General features: G+C 41.8%; 1 protein-coding gene across 1 annotated transcript in view; it reads left to right on the top strand.

Moving 5' to 3' along the window:
- The window catches only part of gpr173 (G protein-coupled receptor 173), a 78994-nt gene that overhangs the window by 48327 nt on the left and 7586 nt on the right, over window positions 1-23081 (top strand). The window lies entirely within an intron of this gene.

Here is a 23081-nt window from a genome sequence, read left to right as displayed (position 1 = left end):
TCTACGACTATCGAGTGAGAACAGGTTGGCAAAACCTGCAGTATAATGCAGTTATTGAGGAACCAGCCACAAAACACCACATACAAATTACATAATTGCTTAAATGAGAATATATAAATTGCCAATTAGAAAATATCTGGATTACACAAAAAATATTTGAGTTAGTTTTGGTGAAAAAAGATTACTGAAAGAAGCAACTTTTCTAGACTAAATCTACATTTTACTAACATGTCGGCCAGGGGTGGAACGGTACACAGAAGTCACGGCTCGTGCCGTACTCGTTTCAGACATCACGGTCGGTACGATTGTTGGTACAATGGGGAAAAGCAAAACAAAAATGCAGAAGGCACTTTTTTTTACTGTTTATGTCTCAGGCTCTACCCTCTAGCGTAATATATCTCTCCCCTGAGTATTTAAAGTAAGTTTAAACAGTAAACATAACGTACCTCACATCATCTCCAGACTCTGTCTGGAACTTGTTACAAAATCAGACAATCAGCTATAAACTAAAATAGTATTATATAGTATAATATGGAGCAGAGAGGAGAGGGCGCCGCCACAAGAGAGAATACCGTGCGTGCTGGACAATACTGGCATCTTTTCCAAAGAAGTCGCCAGATATGTCGTCGTTTCTTAAAAAATTTTTTTTTGCAATGGGTTCTGAAAAGTAACTAATCTTGCGACATCACTGATGGTAAGACTTATGCTGCTATCTTTGACTCACTAAAACTGCATACATAGGCGAGCTCGGCTACAACGGCGCACCAATCAGAGCTAAGGAAGGGCTACAGATTAGGTGTCCCTGAAGAACCTGTGTATCTAACATAGTTTCCAACTTACATAGTTCTGTTCTACTAAGTTTTATTTTTTTTTATACCATGTATTCTCCATGTAAAATGACTGACCGACCGTGACGCCCGTACCATTTTGTTCAATGAATAACATGTACCGTTCTACCCCTAACAGTTACTTTTTTATTACCGCCTCAGTCGAGGTTCCAGTGAGCTATGAGGAATACCAAATTTTACGTGAAAACCGTAGACTGCTAATTGTTTGAAGAATCATCACTACTAACTGCCTCATCATTGCTAGCGACAGTCCTGACAAAATATTTAAATGTTAGACACGTTTTTTTTTTGCTGCCTCAAGCTTCTTTAAACCTAAATTTGTCTCTGGTAAACAGCCCCATGCCGAGATTCAAAACAACCACACCTTCAACGTTGTATGTGTGTGTGTGTGTGTGTGTGTGTGTGGTGTGTGTTGTCGCGTAAGTCACGGCAGTTTCCTGCATGACGACCAGCCATGACTCGCCACACACATGAGGCGTACTAATCTGCATGGAAAAAAGGGACGGGGCACGCGGTCAAGTCAAGACGATTCGAGCAGGTACCATTATTGGAAAAACGCCATAAGTCTGTTTCTCCTGCCGTTGTTTTGTCACATAGACGATAACAGACATTAGTTAATGTTGTGCTTGTTTGAGCAGATCTCTGCCGACATAACGTCAGGTTATAACTTTAAAAGGGCCCATGGATGAAAATGTAACTGTAGGGTTTTTAACATTAATACCATTCCCCAGACTGCCTATGGTCCCCTAGTGGCTAGAATGGATGAGGTGTAAACCAAGCCTGGGTACATGCTCTGCCTTTGAGAAAATGAAAGCTCAGATGGGCCGTCTGGAATCTTTCCCTTATGAGTCATAAGGTTACCTCCCCTTCTCTGCTTTACCCAGAGAATTTGGCCTACCCATGAGAGAGACATCATGGCTTTTCAACGAGTAAAGCTACAGACTCAGAAAATGGCCCGTCCTAAAGAATCTCATTGGGGGACTGGCTCAGTGGCTGGATTCTGCACCTGGCAGAATTTTGTGGGAAAGAGACTTCAGATACAGTATTAGGGGACCAGTAAGGCCTGTATAAAGAGACTTTAGTCAGTATTAGGGGACAGTAAGGCCTATATAAAGGACTTCAGAACAGTTTAGGGACCACTAAGGTCTATGAAAGACCTCAAATAAAGTATTAGGGGACCCTAAGGTCATAAAAAGACTTCACATACAGTATTAGGGGACCACTAAGGTCTATATTAAAGCATCTAAAAAGCACCATGTCATGGGACCTTAACTGGCCTGTTCAGTAGGAAAATACAATGGCAGAGAGAAACAACTTCACCTTCTCATATCAATGTTTGGGAGTTTTAGGTAAACTAATGGAAGACATACCGTACGCTAGCTGTGGGTTAATGCCAGCCTTTTAGACTAGACTGTTGGTCCCCCCCCCCCCCTTGTAAACACCTTCCATCCTCCGCAAACAGCAAGGAAAAACATTATTTAAAAGCAACTAACTGACACTGACAAAGTGTTATTCTTGTAGCTCTTGGGTTTTTTTTGTTTGTTTTTACCGTGGTTCAATTGGTGTTGAAATCGTGGGATGTAATGGTGGTATTGGTAACGAAACAACCATCCATGTTGGATTAGTTAGAAAAGTCCTCCAGGCAGAGTTTAACCATGTTACTGTTGACATCTAACCCGTTAAGCCACCTATGTCATTAGTTTAAAGATTGGTACTGACAAAATTGTCTTAAGTATAAATCAATTTCCAGGGTCCATGCACGACACTCTTTATCCAAAGACAGGCTCTTTTTGTTAAGCTTTTTACCCATGTACACTTAAAAAGAAGGGGATCTTAAGGCAGGGTTGTAAGGTTAAGAAGCTAGCAAATTCAAAAGTAGCATCTCCTCAATGCTCCGTCAGCCCCTCCCCGTGCCCTCTGGGCCCTGACCCTTATACAGCTATGCAGAGAATCCTGCTTCAGAGCAGCAGCGGAGAAAGCACCTTGCTGATTTTTTCTCCAGTAACCTGCACTAACTCCAGCTGTGACAACGCGCTTTAAGCTCATGCCCGTACATGAAGGGCTAGCGTACGCGCAACGGGGAAGGAGGCATTTCATTGGTTCTTTCAAGCGGACCGCGAGGCAGTGATTGGTGGCTTTTTTTCCAGCATTCGCTCCTTCAGAGTCCATAAGTTATTCATTGTTTGTAGGGGGTGTAAAACCATTTCAAACAATAAATTAAAAAATTGTTTACCAACCTGCCTTTTTATGTTGTTTTAAGTTAGTTTATTCTGACTATATATTTGGTCAAAATTCAGTCTGTCCAATTTAGAGTTAGGAATCTTTTAAAACTTAAAGAGTCTGATTTTAAGTTTGTAATGAAATAGTGTTCCTATGAATGCTCTTCTCTAAATCGAGAACTATATGTTACCTGTTTTTGTGTCTGAAGCAAACACATCATGACAGGACACCAGCTGTGGCCTGATAATGTTTTTTTCTTTTTGGCCTCTCTTTGGTTAACAATTTATCCGTCTTTTATTTCTAAATCTGTTACGCATTGGTGTTACTAAGCAAAATTAAGTGCTGCCGACATTCTACTATGGTACTTGTTTCTTTTACCTCTGTGCGTCACTGATGCTAAGAAAAGAAACTGTGACCTAGTGGATAGTAATCTTGTTACAGTGCAGGTTCTCAGCCTGAACACAGTGCCCAGTGTACCATAAAAGATCTACGAACATAGCTATGGTCAAACATTGAAGACATGTTCAACCACTTCCGTTGGCTACCTATTGCACTATATTTACTTGATGCCATTTTGAAATCATTCTGAAGTTAGAAGTTTAGAATGAATGTCTTCAAAATCCCACAGCAGAACAAAAGATCAGGCCTAGAGCAATTTTTTTTTCAAACTAGGGTCTGTCCCATGATTAAAATATTTAATTTATTGCACGATTGGATTGTTGACTTGTTTAAATCGCAAATTATTCACACTTTTTATCTGCTCTGAATGTACTTCCTTCAGTTTTGTTTATATTCTAATCATAACACAGTTCTCTCAGGACACTTACAGATGAGTAGTCTGGACCACACTATATTTCAAAGAGCCAACAATTTCCAACGAGCAAGCATTTGGTGCGACAGTGGCGAGGAAAAATTTCCTTTCAGGCCGAACTTCTTTGAAAGAATATTTTTCAAGTTTTTAATAAGATTAACACAGGAGCGGACAAATATGCTTGCTTAATGCAACTCTTCTTATTATTATTACAAAACATCCAAACAATGACCAACTGTCAAGAATATTCCCCAGAATAGCTCAAAGGTACTGTATGCTGATAAATCCGCAGAAAGGCAGAATATGGCAACCTCCAGCACAAGCAGCAGACAGATGGCCACACTGACTTACTTAACAACTCTGTAATACTAACACAATGTAGTGCCACTTTACACTTGAAAGGTTAACTAAACATCTCATATTTCATCCATTCAGACGTCAGCCCGTATGCTCGGTCAGACCGTGGGGGTCTGAGACTGGACGTTACTGGGGAACCTGTTCACATCGGCTGTACATGCCCAGAACGTTAGTCTGGTGGAGCGATCCATCTGGAAGTTTGCAGCTGGTTTCTGCTACCGTCCACAACATTACTGCTGCATTGCTTCCTGGTTTCACAAACCATGGCGCGGACCCGGACCAAATCACGAAGACGGCGAGTTAACCGCACGGTCAAAATGAAAAGTTAGTGGCAGAAAGAAAGGAGCGTGAACTCGTTATACAGCAAATCCCTTCAAAGGCTTTTGGGGCGCTCGGGCCCCAACTAGACGGCTCTGCCATGGCCTCTCTGCGTCTGTCGCCGTGGCGATTATGTCCACAGACACATCCTTTTCCTCTCTGGATATTGTTATGTGCTCCGTCTGTTTCTGTCAGAACAGCTTTGTTTTCCGATGCATGAAATTACACTTGTGAATGTATTAAATGCCTATTTGTTGAAAATCTGAATTATTTGTTGTTGACTTTGTTGTTATATATCAAACAGCAAACCTACTTTTTGTTTGTTTTTTCTAGAAGAATGCTACTGTTTTCTTCTATTGTTTTCACTCTCGTACCAAATATCAACCAGCGAAGTACAGCTGCAGTGTTATTGTTACCACATTGATCATGTCACCTGAAAACATCTTTTATTTGTGCTTTAAATTCACAAAAAAATATGGTTGGCCAGCGGTTTAGTGCGGTCGGCATTACAATTACAAGGTCGCCAAACCCGCGTTGAGTGACTAAACACGTATGGACCAGCCACCAGGATCCTTGGGCATTAGTCACTTCCTGGGGAGATTAATATGAGCTCCCCAGTCATGGCAGCCACCCGTTGTGTGTTGATGTTGCAGAAGCCCGTTTTAGCTAGAACTTTTAAAATGAAAAGTCTTAGGGTACTCCGTCTGCCTCAGGCAGATGTACAGTGCATCTACAGAACTGTTCACATGGCGACATCGCACAGTGCCACAAGACTCCATGATATATGATTATTGGTTAAAGAAATACAAACACCCCGAGCGTTTAGGTCAAAATTATGACGATACTCAAACGGATTACTCATCAAATCTTTAGGACACAGCATCCCTGGGTGCTACAGCAGCTGTCATTTCATCTTGTTTTCAGTGCAAGGTAAACGTACAACTACGCTGGTCACCATCACAAATAGACGTGATGATGGCTGGCTCCAAATCTTTTACCAGCTCATAATGATTAAATAGATAATGGAATTTGCCACCATCATCATGGTTTCACACAGAGTGCGCGGTATATCAGATGAAGTAGAAGGCACTTCACTGCTTTGTATTGCAAAATCTAAAATCTATCAACTGTGCTTCTTTCTATTTCTCTCTGAAAGAACTGTAACTTGAAGAGGAGTTTCAGGTGGAATTACAGAAACAGGGCACAGAGATTGTAATTTGTGCCGTGAATGTCTAAAAACATGACAGTCCTTAAATTGAGGGCATATCTTGTGTTGGGGGGGGTTGAGGGGCCCACCCTTTTCTCTGCCGTGGCACATCTGACCCACCCAACACCAGCTGCACGAGAATCGCTAATCTGTTTTTATTTTCAGAATTTATGGCCTTACTCCATAAAAACAATCAAACCATGCAACAAAGCGTAGACAAATGTTCTATCTGTACACAGAAGTCATGCAAAGGAGCAACAAAGCCTGTACACTAGTGACATTGGAGCTGTTTGCTCGCGCCATCAAAACCTGGAAGAACTGTGGTCATGGCCACATTCGGGAACTGGGAGAAAAAAGGACAACATTCAAGTAGTAGAAGTGACTTTTCTATTGCGACGAGATCTGGTGCACCCCACTCGGATTCCTGGGGATTGTTTTCCTCTCGATTTAACCACTGCTCTTTCATTGTCATCTCTGAGACTGAGCCAGAGGAACGGTGGATTCACAGTGGATGGCTGGAGAGCCTGACACGTGCTTTTTTTTTTTAGTGCCTCAGCAGAAGATCTTTTGTAATGTCCTGTGACCTCTGTACATTTTAGGTGTGTATATGAGCAAACCTAACTTTGAAATTCAACGAAGAGCTCCTGAACATCCTATTTTACTGTGTGTCTGTGAGGGTGTGTGTGTGTGTTTCTATCAGAGGTTGTGTTGTACTGTGATGGTTACATTGATGAAAGAGGAAGGTGAGAGGAAAATACTGACCCAGGTGACTATGCATTTTGAAGAGGTTCTTCCTGCAATGCTTCCTCGTATGCCTTATAGTTTTGAATTTCTTTTTTGTAGATTATTTTTGGGGCATTTTAGGCCTTTATTTAACACACAGCTGAAGACATGAAAGGGAAGAAAGAGGGGGGGGGATGACGTCCAGCAAAGCCCTGCAGGGCGGAGTGAACCTACCCCGCTGCGGAGGAACAACTCCATATAACAGGGCCTGCCTAGACCAACTGAGTTTCCGGGCGCTCTTCTTCATTCTCACGTCGGCCATTTCCCTGCCTAAAGATCTGAACGGGTTTTAAACCAATGAGTTTACTTAAAGCCCTTTTTGTCATCACAGATTATTATTAATTGGACTGACTTTTTCCTTTTTTGAACTATTTTAGGGATAATGTAATAAAAAGCTTGCCAATTGTATACTCACTGGCCTCTTCCTCAATGTTTCATTGAAGAATTTATAAATTTTTCCAAAGCATCCCCAACCCACCCTTTTCATGATGACAGATCTAGGACATATACATACAGCCATTGTTTTTAAAGGATAACAACTAGGATTGGCTTGGGTCTCCTGTTAGTAATACCAATGCTGCTGATGATCGGGGTAACACAGTGGTGTCTTTGGAAGTGAGTCTTGCTTTGCCAGATCTTCCTCCAAAGCACCCCCACCCCCCCCTGAGAGGGTCAGGTATCAAACTACCAACCTCCGATTGCAGGGAACCACTCTCCACTGAGCCACAGCCGTCCCTTATCTTAATAGAAACGTTATTAATGGTGGAAGGTTAAAAGAAAACTCATCTCACGTGCATCCTGAGTCACAATATTGGCATAAACAAAAATTCGAGAGGTTTGAAGAATGTAAAAGGATTCTTCTGACCCCTGAAATCGACGGAAGGCAGGTCAAATCCCACGTTGCCCAGGTCTATAAAGAAAATGTTGGACTATGATGCATGTCTTGGGTGATTTATGATTTTGTTTATTGATTTTGTATGACAAATAAATTCATTTGAAATGATCAGCACAATATCATCTCCCTATGTGCCAGGGTCTTCCCGAATGTGTGGCTTGATGAACCTGTCAAAACTATTTTTCCATACTACGCATACAGGGTTATTCCGGCGCACGCACGCCACAATCCTACCCATGAGTTATTGCAAGGACTTTTACAGAAAGAGTAGTTTAACCACATTCTACATTTACAGAGACCCAACCAACTTCCCATGAGCAGATTTGGTGGGACGTGAGAGGAAAACTACTTCCTTTTAAGTTCTTCATTTAATGCTGTTTTGGCTTTTTCCCTTTTCCTTTATTGGTTATATATCTTTTGTTGTGCCCGTTATAGGTGTTACAAAGTTACAAGCCCAAGTCCCCCCCCCAAAGTCCCCCCCCCCCCCCCCACCCCCACCCCAGGGACTGCATCTTCAACTAAAAACACTGTTTACAAACTGCTCCAAAGAGTTCTATTGTATTCCACCTTTACTTTCTGGACAAACATGCATCACTAGTAACTGCACGTTAGATCTGAGTCACTACACATGTAGCCTCGACAGCACTCACTCTTCCCTCTTCTGTTGGGATGTAACCCCTTTAAATGTGGCATATGCAAGTTATTCCTCTCAATTATACATCGTCAACTTTATTGAATTAATAAAGCTTTGGATTGTAATATTTTCAGATGTTAGTAGCAAAGTTCCGCTATGTCAAACTTTGCAATTCAAAACTAATCCCTTAATAACTTATCCCATCTAGTCTCAGAGATATTGGAGAAAATAAAGTTATTAAGGCTACAACAGCCAATACACACACCAGTCTTTAGGTCCAAAACAGCAAGTCTGAACTGCAGCTGCATTGCCAATAAAAAAAAAAAAAAAAAAAGGCCTTTGTCCTCCTTAGAAAAACCTGAATAGCCTGGGCAAACAATGCTAGCTTCATCCTCTTTGTACCTCCACACCTCAGTGCCGGTGTTCAGAAAGGTCACCTGTCTCTCTGCAATCACATGGCCCATACCTCTGCAACATAGATCTGCCACCTGGAGCTCATCACACTCACGTCCCATCTTCGAAAAATCATGGAAAAGATAATCATGACTCTTTTGGCTGGGGGCCTTACCCCACCTTCTCATCCCCCTCGTTCGAGCTGGTTTTCTTTGTCCTCTAGAAAGCCCCTGGGCTCTTGTATTGCTTCTAAGGTTTGAACATTGCTGTGAAGAAATAAGTACCCTGGTGCCACGAAGCATGTAAATGGTGCAATGGCTTGCACAGATATAACTAAAGATACCAGTTGAGTAAATAAATAAAAAAGAGCCTGTGACCATTTTGACAGTGTGAACAGTAAAACTGCTAGTTTAACCCGAAAAAACAAAACAAAAACAAAACATTCTTTCCTCTCATAACTGTTTCAACATCTTTGGAAACGTCTGAAATTCTAGTGTCTGTGTACAAAACATAGCATAGCGCAGATCAGAAAATTATCCCAGATCTTTTCGATCACAACCTTCTCTTATTTTATGGGGAGTGATAATTGTACAACTTAGCAGGGAAATCCAGCAAGATATGTCTGCTCCCCCTTCCACCTACATTCTGCATCTTAGCAGATGGCCGCTGGCACAGTCATAGCCTACATCCTCCAGCAACACAGCCAGCTCACTCCGGCAGTGCAACTACTCCCAGCAACTGCCGCCATCGCTCTCTTTCTTCTGGGCTCCTTTTTGGGCTCCTTAATGAACCTGTTACCTTTCAAGTTACGTGAGCAGAGCGAAATTGTGGTTGCACATTTATAAAGACTCCTGGGAAAAAGGCCCAGTTACCCCACCTTTTGACCATGCGTGTTATGGTTCGTAACACTGTGGTTTTGAGTGACCGTCCGATGGTCCACAAGTATCACATGGATAAGTACTCGAAGATGGAGAGCGCACAGCCTACATCCAAACACTTAGCCACTTATGACCCTTATGGAGCCAATATGACTCAATCCACATTGGTTATGGGACTTGAATTACTATTGGAACAATAAGAAATAGCCTGTATTTCCAAGGGCCTGTGTATTGCCAACCAATTGCATTTCTCAAAGATTTATCAAGAGCACCTCAATTTCACATCACTGAATTGGTTTTTTCCCTCTATTTTTCTGTTTCATGAGTGGTCCATCAAGGGCTCCTTACAGGGTGGAATATTCACTGATTATTATTAGGGACGCTTATTAGGACCAATATGGGCCGGCCTTGGGAGGAACGTGAGGCTCATGCACGACCACCTAAGGTACGCACGTCCGTATTTATAAATTAGAAGAGCTGGAGGGGCCGCATGCGTTGTTTGGCGTTCGAAAATTGACTTTTGGCGAACAAAATCTTTCAGATAGAATCCACGCATTTTATAAATGAAGACCCTGGATTGCCGTTGTTAGTGCTTTGTAAACCAACAGTAATGTTTTTTTGATCCTTCCTCTGAGACAGGAAGCCCTTGTAAAGAGCTTCACAACTGGAGTGATATGATCCACTTTCTTCAATGTTATTTTTAAAATTAGCCACGTGCCTCCGTCACAGCAGGTAATATTCCACAGGAGATCGTCCCCCCACTCACATTTTTTTTCAACGCTTTTTGCTATTTAAAAGAAAACTCATAGCCAAAAACCTCTTCCTCGTACTCAGACCTAATTTTTTTTAGTTAAACAAAAAAAAGGGAAGATTTGAATTCTTTTGACTCATAGAATAGATCCAGAATGTTGAGTGAATCACCGACAGGTTTGTGTTTGATTTGCATTAGGGAGAATGGTTTAAAAACTCTTAAACCATTCATTTCTTTCTAATGCTAATGAATGGAAGTACTAAATTTAACCTAAAGTTGTATGGTTCCATCCGAAGTACATGCATGCATCCAAGTATGTTAGGGCCAATTTGTTTTTAATAAACCCAGATTTCTGATATCTCATCTGAAAGGTCAATTGAACTTGAGGGCAGACACAAGGGCGTTAAATCAGCCTCCCTCTGTCGAACATCTCAAATATTTGGTTTTTACTTAGGGTTGAGTGCTCCTCTCAGGTTTTTTACTTTTGCACCTTCATACTTAAGTCAAACGCTTGTTTGTTTTGTGATCTGTTTAAACTACTGACTATTATTTGTCATTTTTAATTGTATTTATTTGTTGTACTTGTGATGTATATACATACATACCACACATATATATCCATTATAGATACACATATATATATACTATATATACATATCTATACATATATACACATATATACACTCCATATATATAATACATATATACACATATACACATACATATATATATACTACAGATATCTATACATACTCATTTATACCGGACATATATACACATATATACACATATACACATATACACATATATTATAATCTACAGTATATAACATAATATATCATATATATACATATATACTATATATATATTACATATATTCATATATACATATATATATATATACATATATACATAAAACATATATCCACATATATATATACATATATATACACGTATAATATACAGATATATTACACACATGTATATACATAATATAATCTATACACCATTATCTAACACATATATACATACACATATATTACAGTTATACACATATATATACACATGTATATATACATATATATTACACACGTAGACTCTACCTATTTAACACACACATATATATACTATATACATAATACCATATACTATATAATACATAGACATATATATTACATATATATAATATATAGACAATATACTATTGTCTAGTGTGAAGATATTGGAAGAAATGCATTGCCATGTAAGGGAATGTCCTCCGACCATTTGCACTTAAGATATCCAGTTTAATGCGACCTTTTTGCTTGAGCCATATTTATGATGATAGGCACCCCCCCCCCCCCCCCCAATGAGTAATAAAGTTATAAAATTTGGTCAGGTGCCAATGTTTTCCACTAAACATGTTTCGAGACAATAGTTAGAGCTGTCGTCGTAGCGCCCGGAGCAGCCCAAGAGATGGTGATTTTTCAAAGAAATGCCAATAACCCAGTGTTTTTCTCCTATCCAGAATGCATCTGTGTGATGTGCCAGACCGTACCCACAATGCTGGGTGATACAGCTGTCACTGTGGAAATGGGTCGGGGGGAGACCAAGCGGGCCCATGCAGCTGCGTTACTATTTACTAACGTTCGCCTTCCAACATGCCTGAGCTTGGAATGACCCACTAGCCCCAATAAAACCTGAAATTATCTGCAGATGCGTTTCAAGAAATACATCCAATTGTTCCATGTTGTCACTGTAATTATAGCCCCAAATATGATATTTGGAAAAGCCCCGCCCCTCACACTGTATCCTGATGATCATTTGAAAAAGTATGATTTAAAAAGCACAGATACAGCAGCCCTGTCCCTTAAAGAACTGAACATTTGACATTTTAATCTTTTCGGTTGCGAAAGTATGAGTCATGGGGAAATCTTACTAAATAATAGGGATGATCTAGTACAGCATTACTGTATCTTTATCTGTTTACCATACATGAATTTCCGTATCCGTATCCGTACGCGGACGGGGCGGGGCCCTAAAACCGTAAGGTGGTCCAATTTAACCCGGAGAGGTCGGGTTCTCTTGAAATGTGCGGGCTTTAAACAACCGTAATTTTTTATTTAAGCATGTTACTTGATATGGTTGAGCAAAAATTGTTATTTTATTGCCTGATTTTGAAAACTATTTACATACAGCATCACGCGTCAGATCATGGTGTGTCATGCCAAAAACTATATCCAGAACGTTTGCAATAATGAATAACAACACATGCGGTTGCAATTCTGAAGTAAAATGTATAACAATTGTTTTTTCATACTCAATAGAACTTTCTTTTTTTAAGTTTTTTAATTTGTTATATCAGTTTGATTTTTTTTTGTTTTTTGGTGGTTCTTTTTTTTTATTTCCACACCAGGTATATATTTGTTTGTTGGGTGTGTGTGTGTGTGTGGTGTGTGTGTGTGTGTGGGTGTGTGTGGTGTGTGAGTAATAGAAGAGAGGGGGCGGTGGGGCAGCTGACGTAAAAAAAAACATCTCCGATGGCAGCGACGCAACGGGACGTTGCATTTAAACCAGCAGCTGTCTTAAATCCACGTTCACGCAGAAATCTACTGGTTTACTTCTGTAATGCTACAAACCGAAGTTAAAACCACTAAGCTAGAACCTAAACTAACGGAACAGATCCGCAGAACCCAAGTGCGACGAGGGCGCGGGAGCGAGCGCGGGAGCGAGCGCGGCGCGATAGAGAAGAGAGCGCATTTCTCCATGTTTCTGTGTGCAGGGTGGCTACAGGATTAACAGTTCATTTAGACTTTAAACTTTTTAATACCAATTCTAATGAATTTTAAGACCAAACTTCTATCAAAACCAACTACGTGGAATATACCTTAACTTTCCAGTAACACAACATTAACAGTATGGTAAAAAAAATGACAATAATCGGTTGAGTTAAGACATTGACTTAATGTGTGTAATCTCTGAAAGCACTAACACAAAAATGTAAGTGCTGTCCTAAAATTATGTTTATTACAATATTTTCAGAACATTTGGGTCCCTTGATCAAATGTTATAGACCTCAAGTGAAATAACATCAAGTGAATATTTAAAAAAACACTGTTCCTTTTGAACAAAAAAAATAATTAAATGTCCAATTCAGCTGCTTTTAAACTGCAAATACTCGTTGAATGGTTGCAGTTTTGTGTGTGGTGGTGTTTGGTGTGTGTGGTGTGTGTGTGTGTGGGTGTGTGTGTGTGTGTTGTGTGGGGGTGTGTGTGTGTTTGTGTGTATCTATAGGTGTGTTTTTAGGTTCATGTGACCTTTTTTGTTAAGTTTTTTAAATGTCCTACTCCTGAGCTTTGTTGTGAATATACTTGGAAACATTCATATACTAGTAATAAACAAACAGTGACTTTGCCTTGAGAAAGCTTCCAAAGAGTGTCCTTACCAATTGTATAACGATACACCACTGCAAGTCCATTTTTTTTTTGCATTTTGGTTGTCTGGCTCAGTCTCATCGCACATAACTACAACGGCACCGCTTTCGGACTTCTGTGATGAGTCCTTTATGATCTATGGCGCCATCCAAATTTTAGCCACGGACTTATCTTGTCTTTTCCAGAGTAATGACTGTACAGACCCTTGAATCTTGAAGCATGCTTGGAAAACTTCCTTCAGTCCCCAGTCATTTGACCTGTATGAATTATGGCTTGTCCACGGTCCTCGTCCTCAGGCCGCCCCCCCCCCGTCCCCTTGATCCGAGGGTTGGCGTAGAGCCACAAACTGCTCGTGAGGTCAGCTGGCGTTGTTGGAGTTAGATTTCCCATCGTGAACATCTAGCATTGTAGCGTGACATTGTTTTGCGAGCGTTGGAGCAGAAACTAGCGATGGGTGGGGGGGGGGTTGGGGGGGGGGGTCGGGTCCTTACGTAGTCTGTGTTTTTTTGCTTCGTACGTGCTATTCCACCGCTAACCAACGATACTCTTTGTTTTCCCCAGCCATTTGTCACTGACCTTGCATTTCCCCCTTGGTTCTTCCTAGACGTCTATCAACCTTACTTTATCACCTTCATGCTGCTATATTACGAATCCCGCGAAATTACAAATCTCACTGTACTACGGGCCACGCAACACCGCCCCCCGAAGCAGCTTTCTTGGTTGGAGTGGTTACGGTTATGATAGCCGATTGGTCAGTGGATAGGACCTTTACACATGGGTTATGTTAACGGCTGACCACGCAAGCTTAAGCCTAGGCGGAAAATATTCGACAACGGATTGCCTGCATTTCGCCGTGACATGACCCAAACATATTTAGACCTACCCATCTGAATTTAAGACATTTATGCTTTTAAGGCCTCATTTTAGGAAACGTGATTTAAGACCTTTTTAGGAACCCCGCCAACTTGTGTGTGTGTGATTTGATGCCGAGCGTGTTTGTAGGCGGGGGGGGGGGGGGTCGGGGCCTTTACGTAGTCTCTGTTTTTTTTGCTTCGTTTACTGCGATTCCACCTCTAACCCCGATACTTCGTTGTTTTTCAAGCCATTTGTCACTGACGCTTGCATTCCCCGTAATTGAGACGTCTATCAAACAATTACTTTATCACCTTGCATGCTGCTATATGACGGAATACCCGCGAAATTACAAATCTCACACCGACTACGGCCACGCCAAACACCCTCCCACGAAGCCGCTTGATTGGGTGGGTGTTACGGTAGGATAGCCGATTGGTCAGGGGCTAGACCTGTACAAATGTGTTTATGTTACGCGACAACGCAGCTTAAGCCTAGCGGAAAAAAATATTCGACAACGATTGCCTGCATTTTTTTCCGCCGGTGCATGACACAAACAGATTTAAGACCTACCCAATCTGAATTTAAGACAATTTAATGCTTTTTAAGGGCTTAATTTTAGGAAACGTGATTTAAAGACTTTTTCGACCGCGTCCACCTGTGGTGTGTGTGGCTTGTCCGAGCGGGACGCAGGTGGCGCAGTTGCTTTTCACCGACTGCAAGAGCCAGGCGGACCCAGAGCATGACCCAGAGCAAAGCTTCTCAGCTGATTTAACACCTGATTGGTTTACAACATGATGACGTTTTATATAAACTGGCCAAAGTGCTCTACATGCAATCTGTTGCTGATTTTAATTAACAACACACTGTAGATGATCCGTGATCTGAACAGATTTAGTCTCTTGACTTCTAACGTCACATCAGTCACACAACATGTGTTCTGGACAGAATAAGTCTTTAAATCAGACAAATAGCAAATAAAATCCCTCGATTCAAAAACGATGAAAAAAGTTTATATAAAACGTCATCATGTTGTAAACCAATCAGGTGTTAAATCAGCTGAGAAGCTTTGCTCTGGGTCATGCTCGGTCCGCCGGGCTCTGGAGTCGGTGAAAAGCAACTGCGCCACCTGCGTCTCAGAACTGCGGGCCGCCTTGCTCTCGTGGATTTCCGTTGCCACGTGTGCATGAAGTCAGAGCAAGTTGGGATCAAGTTGGACACAATCTAACCGGCATGCAACGGGCGCCGATCGCCGGTGATCGATTCTGCGCAGACTGGCTCATTTCAAGAGCCTAATGAAAGCTCAGATGGGCCAATCTGGAGTCTGCCCGTTATGAGGTCATAAGTAGTTTTCAGATTCTCTCATATAATTCAAGAAATACATGAAACTAAGGGAGACTTGGCAACAGCCGCCTCCGTTTTGGGGATGTTTTCTGAGCGGCGGGCTGGAGCTCTTTTACTTCCCCATGTTCTTTGGTTGTAATAGTTTGTAGGACAGTGGATTTTTGAACATTGGATAGTTTGTCTATTTAGGATGATCATATGTTAGGGATTAGAGTTAAGTCACGAGTTGTCGATTTATCTAACAATAATCCCCAAAGAATATACTAGAACTAAAGGGAGACTTGGCATACAGCCCGCTCCGGTTGGGGAGAGTTCTGGCCCGGTCCGGTGGAGCTCTCTTTACCCTCGTCTCGCTTGGTTTTGTGTGTACATTTTAGACAGTGGGGACTTATTTTGATACACTGAGCGTCCTCTTCCTCTATCTTTCCATCTTTTCATTTATGTGCAGTCAGTACCCGAAAAGCGTGTACTAACCTAGCTCTGGGAGTAATTCCCCGGATGTTCCTTATGTTCTTTATTTTCCCAGCATGTTTCCTTGGATCAGAGAGGCTCCGCAAATCAGGGTCGCAGCTGTCGCCATGGTACCACTACCACGTCCTGTTGATGCCATGTTCAATGCCTACACGCGTCCCTGCTAGTCCTGCTAGTCCTCTGTGCCTTGAATGCCGCACAGGTCCTCTATGCCATGAATACTCAAAGATTCTACAAACTACTAATTTTGTCTATTTTTGTTAGTTGCCACTCTTCATTGCAAACCCAACCGCGCACCGTCACGACACGCCTACCAGAGCCGAGGGTCGTGACCGGGTTCTTTCTGCCTAAAGGAAGTTTTTTCCTCGCCACTGTCGCACTGTCTTGCTCTGAGGAAAACTATAAACTGTTGGCGGGTTCCCTGGTAAATTCTGGAGTGTGGTCTACTCTGTAAAAGTGTCTGAGATAACTGACTGATGTTGACTGTTTACAATGTAAAAACGTTAATTTTCCCATCCTGGCCTGGGACGCACATCACTACAGTTTGATAGAATACTTAATTTGTACTTTAAAGGGATACTTCACCATTAGCATTAGATCTTTGATAAGTGTCTAAACCAGCGTAGTATTTTCAAAGGACCGGTGCTGCCTCCTCATGTGCCCCTGAGACGAGAAATCCTTTATTGTGTCTGGGGAAAAAAATGTATTGCCCAGTGGTCTGTGAGACTACAAGCCAGATAGTTTCTGCATGTTTCATAGGGGGTGGGACTCTTACCCAAGCAATATGCTGATGTCAGCCCATCCTAAAGCTACTAACAGCTCTCTCTTTTAGCAGCAAACTTACAAAAATGCTGTGCATCAAACTACACGCAATGGTATACCAACCGGTGAGTACAGGTCCAGATCGGAGTAATGTGCGCGGAAAACTTTATAAACAAGACGACTACCGATCCACTATGCGAGCTTCTCCTGCTACAGACACCATTCCGATGCCAGCCGCTGGGAAGTATGGAGTAAGAGCACATATCAAACAGTATGTATGCAAAACTTTTCTATTCATATCAATAGTTATTATATTCATATGTTTATACATTTGTGCGTAAATTACAATAGCACGCAAAATTGTAGTTTTCAACATGTGTTTTTATGTAAGTGTGACTCTAGAAGCCTATAATATCAATCATGTGTAACAACTTGATTTCTATGGACTACTAGAATGTTTGAGTGTGAACGTAAATTCAGTTTGTGGGTACGAGTAAAAAAATGTTGAATAGACGTCACTGCAGGTCCCAGTGCCAGGTAATCGAAACCTGAGTTCATTTTATAGCGCATGCGTCACAGTGAGGGTGACCCAACGTCCCCGTTTCCGGGGACAGTCCCGGTTCGCGGGACAGTCCCCCGGTTTTGTGACCTGTCCTCCCCTGATCGTGTCCCAGAAAAATGTTCCCGCGTTTCACTGTTATCCAGACCCGAAATTGGAATGAAAGAAAGAAAAATACTGGCCAAAACCGTGTCGCTCACCCCAACCCGCAGGCTCCAGACTGACAGAGCCAGCGCTGCTCAGAGATGTTTTATGAAAGCCGTGTTTTACGATGCTAAAGTCCTGACTGATTATTTACATGTTGTCTGGGGGTTAGCTAACACAATTTCGCGGATCTTTTATGCTACAAAAGGTTCTAATCTTTAACAAAAAGGGAGCCCTAGAATCCTTTCCAAATGTTGTCAGACACTTATGGCGGTTTTTCCACTGCGTGGTATCTACTTCTGCCTGGACTTACTCGCCGTTTTGGTTTCCATACGAAAAAAAGTCCCTTGGAGACCTGCTTACACAGTACTTTTTTTAGTATCTACCTCGTCGAGGTTCCAAAGCGAGCCCGAGGCGATACAAAAGGTTACGTGAAAAAACCTGCGACTGCTGGTTGGTCCCGGAGAGAATCGGTCACTTAGGAACTGCTGTTTTTAGCAAACCAGAGAGTCGGATTGTTTCCAGACACAAACGACATTTAAAAAACATCTACAGCCGGACTCCGACAGATATCTATCCGCCTATTCTCACTTTTCAGCGTTTCGGGCTACTGCGGCTATCATGTCGTGTTCCAATATTGACAAGGTGTACTTAAAAAAAACAAGACAATATATATAAGAAAGTTTTTTTATTTAGCTTTCAAGTAGCGCATCAAACCCTCCCAAAATTCCCTGTCTTTTCCTCGTGCAACCTGTACCGTGTCCCGCCGGCTCTGCTGTCCCAGTGCATCCCAATCGTGTCATAGCCTCTCATTGACTCTCGATAAGTATATACGAACGCCAGTAAGTCAGAACCAAGAGCTCATGGTACGGACCGCGCCCCCGGACGTGTCTGCGGCGGCCGAGTTGCAAAGCGTGAATGCTCTGAAAACACAACAGTACACAGCAACATGTTGGTTGTAATCATGGTTTGCTAAGGTCTGTTATTATTAAGCGTAGTAAATACTGACTGCGATGCGGAACAAACTGCAAATGTTAGCTCAACGTTACGCAACATTAACTCAACTCCTCCTTTTGTGTTGGGCGAAACAAACTCGTCATGTCGACGTCTGAACGCCGTCAGATTCCACAACTCCCGTTTGTTAGCGGGAATTTTTGTTGCTCTTCACTCTCTTTTGAAACAAACATTTTTCTTTGGCCGCGGCGAGTAGCGACGGTGCGTTGTGAGTTCGCGCTGCAAATTACGTCATCACTCGTGGCGATGGGTACCGCCACCAACTGCGGTTTACTCAATCGCAATGGAAAACGTGACGAAGATGGGCGGAGCCGAGCCGGCAAGCAAGCCGGTTACCAGCTGGAAAAACGTCCATTAGAATATAATCGGTCTGTCAGCCAGCTAACAGGGGAGGGGGGGGGGGGGGGGGGACGCTCTGAGTTTGTCCCCGTTGTAAGTTGTACAAAAATAAAAACATGACGTGTTTTGGAGGTTAAATATGCCTCTGAGCTGAACAGGTCCCGGTTTTTGGTCAAGCAAAGTTCTAATACAAAAAAAAACGGGCTTAGTCACAGGTGAGAAAATGGTCAACGGCGCGACCGGAGGTTCTTCTAGCCAGGTCAGCATCACAGTAAAAGTAAAAAACTGTTACCTCAAACATTTTTTATAACGATTTACTACTTTGATAGCCCTTTATAAAGATAACATTTCTGCAAATTCAAGAGTTATTGCTTTAGCTTGCAACCTAACGATTTATTTGCTTGTGTAACTCCTACTAGCTAACGCTAGGCTAATACGTTGAGCTAGCACGGGCAAGAGCTCGTGTGAAAGTAACTATATTTAACTAAGCTGCCACTGTAATCATATGTTAGCATTTCGACAGCATCAGTAGTCGTTAAACCAACTAGCCCGGTACTGAGTTAACACCAGCAAGTCATTGTAATATTAATGCGCAATTATGTGCTAACAATCACTTTTGACTCAGTGGCCAGTTCCTGCGTTTTAGTCACGGCGAGAGGAACCTGAACAATTGCGGGTTCAAAAAAAAACGTTTAACAAACCACTATTCAATGCAATGGCAAACCAGTGTTTTCAAGAGTCCTCAGTACAATCATCTACTGTAGCTGAGATATATGGCATTCGCCTGAGATCAGTGCTTGAGACCAGCTGTAGGAGGTTACGACTCATGGGTTCCGACAAGCTGTGCTTTTGGAACCAAGACCGGCTGATGATTAATGTTTTGTCAGGTATTCTGTCATAATACTACAAAATACCTATGGCTTTAACATTTGGCATTTGGTGTTGCTTTCTTATTACTTAGTCCATTAACAGACGCATAAGGCACAGCCCAAAACTCAGTGTTGCTGCTGAGGAACAAAAGGTCCGGGCATTACAGGAGACGCGCTGTTGGACAGGGGACAGCCCAAAAAAAGTCAGTGCCAACAGTGAGGTCTCAGCGCATGACTCTGGGATCTCTGTCCAAATCGAAATGCTCGGTGAAAATAGTAATCAGTGTTGTTGTATGGGTTGATCCGATACGGCTTCTGAAACGAGTTATCCGGTAGATAAAGCATTTTTGCAGGTACAAGTATTAATACAGTAATATGAGTCAAGATCCGTGCTCGGATTGAATTCAAACTCCTCAACTGGCGCGCAGGGTTCTTTGATAATCACAGCGCCGCCCCCCGGCCTCCACACCCGCTTCGGATCAATCCACACAAACACAAACACGAGAAAATGCGCTCCCTCCCGGCCTCTCTCCCTCACCTACCCCCGCTCCAGGCGAGGCATGTCAATCGGTGTGCGGTCTGTTCCTTAACGTTTAGGGTTCGTATCAGCGTCAGGTTTGTTTTTAACTTCGGTTGTGTTCTACTTCCATAGTTAACCATTAGATTTCTGGGAACGTGGTTTCAGAACGTGCTCTTGGTTTAAATGCCACTCCGTTGCTCTCGGCCATCGGAGAATTTTTTTTTTTTTTTTCACTGTCAGCTGCCCCCCGCGCCTCTCTCTCTGGTCTCTCTCCTGAACTCACACACAACACACACACACACACACACAACACACATATACTGGTGTGGATAAAAAAACTAAAAAAATAACCCAAAAAGAAAAAAAAAAATCACACTGATCATAAAAAATAAAAAGTTAAAAAAAAAGTTATATTGAGTATGAAAACTCTTGTTCATTACATTTTACTTTCATTGCAACCGCATGTGTATTCATTGTTGCAAAAAGTTTGTATATAGTTTGTTTGTTACCATGACAACACCATTGATCTGAAGCTCATGCTGTCATGTAAATAGTTTTCAAATCAGCATTAATACAATTTGGATCAACCTCATACAATTGCATGCTTAAACAAACAAAACAACATAACCGGTGTTAAGCCCCGTAATTTTCACGGAGGAAACGACCCACTCTCCCGGGATTACATTCCATACGCACACTTACCCGGCGTCTTAGGAGGGGCCACCCACCAAGTCGAGTCACGGATCTCTGATACAGATAATCATCGTGGAACAGTACCAGATACAGATACAGTAAGTGCGTCTCCGCTCATCCCTAGTTGTTTGTTCTAAATCATTGTGTAAATTGCACTCCCAGTGTAGGTAGCCTTTAGACACAAGGGAGAGGGGTAACGGTACAGACTTTAATAGACTTATTTGCTTGAATATTTCCTGGAGCTGGAATTACCACTGCCTGGGATAACCACAAGTAAAGTAAACGCAGTTACCCAACATAATCTGTAATTGAGAATGTAACATACCGTATGGTTGTTCTGTGTTGATGGATGATACGATGAGGATATGTTTAATCCTTTTCTCTGGATTTTTTAAAGGAGGCCAGAGCAAAAGCGTTTTGCACACAATACAGCAACAAAACCTTGGAAGAGTCTTTGTGTGAACTTTTTCTATCTAAAAACAACGGACAAAACACCAAAGGAGAAGAAGAACTGCAGCTTTACTGGCTGGCCTGTGAAACGTCATAATCATTAATGAACAGCATCACACATTCAGAGGTGTGTAATCATTTAATAATACGCCTTGCCTAACGTAACATCTAAAGATTAAAACAACACCACTCGTTACAATGCATATTGAATGCTTGGTGTAAAAAATTTAGCTAGACAAAATATAACTCGTTTTAATAAAGTTGTAGTCATGCATGTCAATATAGTTTTCAGAGTTGCTTTTGAGTATATATCCAAGATGGCAAATATCTGTTTGGCTGCTGCTCAAACGATCTCAGGCAGTAGCTATATACACTTAGTATTGTCCATGGTTCAAATTGTTTTCTATTCAAGCGCCTAAGTAATGAGTATTGTATATATATCCAGATGGCTATATTAATATCTACAACTGTTAAATTTAGTGTGGGGGGCATGGGCGGGAGATGTGCTGTTTTCCTCCAGATTTACTGGATACACTGCCAGCAGCTAAAACAGTGAGCGGGAAATGAAAGACACAAGCTACAATTTCTCCTAACAAGAAGAACTGGATACAATTCACTTAACACCAGAAGCAAAGGAACTTTGAGACGTTGCCCAAAGCACACGTGTACATATCTGCAAGAAGAGTTCCGTTCTTCAGATTTCCAGAACACCTCAAAGAAGCAAAAAAGAACTGTAAATGTGTGTGATCTGCTGAAGAGTATGGTTAAAGCGTGGTCTTTCATGGCATTAGTTTATGATTGACTGGATTGAAAAATTCATGTTTTTATTATTTTATGTCTGCTGTCCCAAGTGTTGATAGGTGGTATTCCCCAGGAAAGCTCCAAGAGAAGATGAAGTGTATTCTCAGCTTCCCTATGCTACCAGACCGACAAGTAAATATTTGCTGTTATTTTAAGTTAAGAGCTGATTGACACATGGCATCATGCCCTCACCCAGTATATAGACTAAGTCAACATGCTTTGGCGAGCAGGCATTGACTACTGGTGATCCTACCAAAGAATTAGTGTTTGCATTATGTGTGTCTGGCATATTAGTTAAATCAGACAATATGTGTCACAGGGGCCTTGGTGTTCCCCAGGGCTACAATGACTGAGTTGATGAAAAATTAACATTGGAGAGACCTTTTTAATTTCATGATGTGTCCCACCAAATCTGGTAGAAATAGAAAAAAACGAACTCTTGTTGAAGGGTCCAGATAAGACAGGGAAGAACCTGTTTACGTGTCTTAACAGTTTGGACTGTAAGTACTTCAGTGTGTAAGTTTGTTTTGCATATTACTTCAGCATACTACTTTAGGTTGCATATGCTGTCTTTCAGTTTTTTAATTCTGCCGTTTATTAGGACTGCATGAGAAGTTCTGGCAGTCTAGTCTGGCACAAGCGGGACCTTGCCACTAGCTTCAGTGTGCGTATTGGTGCTTATAATATTTCTGCTCTGGTGACGCTGACAGTATTCAAGTGTCCTCCAGTGATCCCAGTTTGGAGCTGTCACAGCT

This window comes from Etheostoma spectabile, chromosome 7 (genome assembly GCF_008692095.1).
Source record: "Etheostoma spectabile isolate EspeVRDwgs_2016 chromosome 7, UIUC_Espe_1.0, whole genome shotgun sequence".
NCBI classification, from domain to species: Eukaryota; Metazoa; Chordata; class Actinopteri; order Perciformes; family Percidae; genus Etheostoma; species Etheostoma spectabile.
This window is presented reverse-complemented; position numbering and strand designations above follow the sequence as displayed.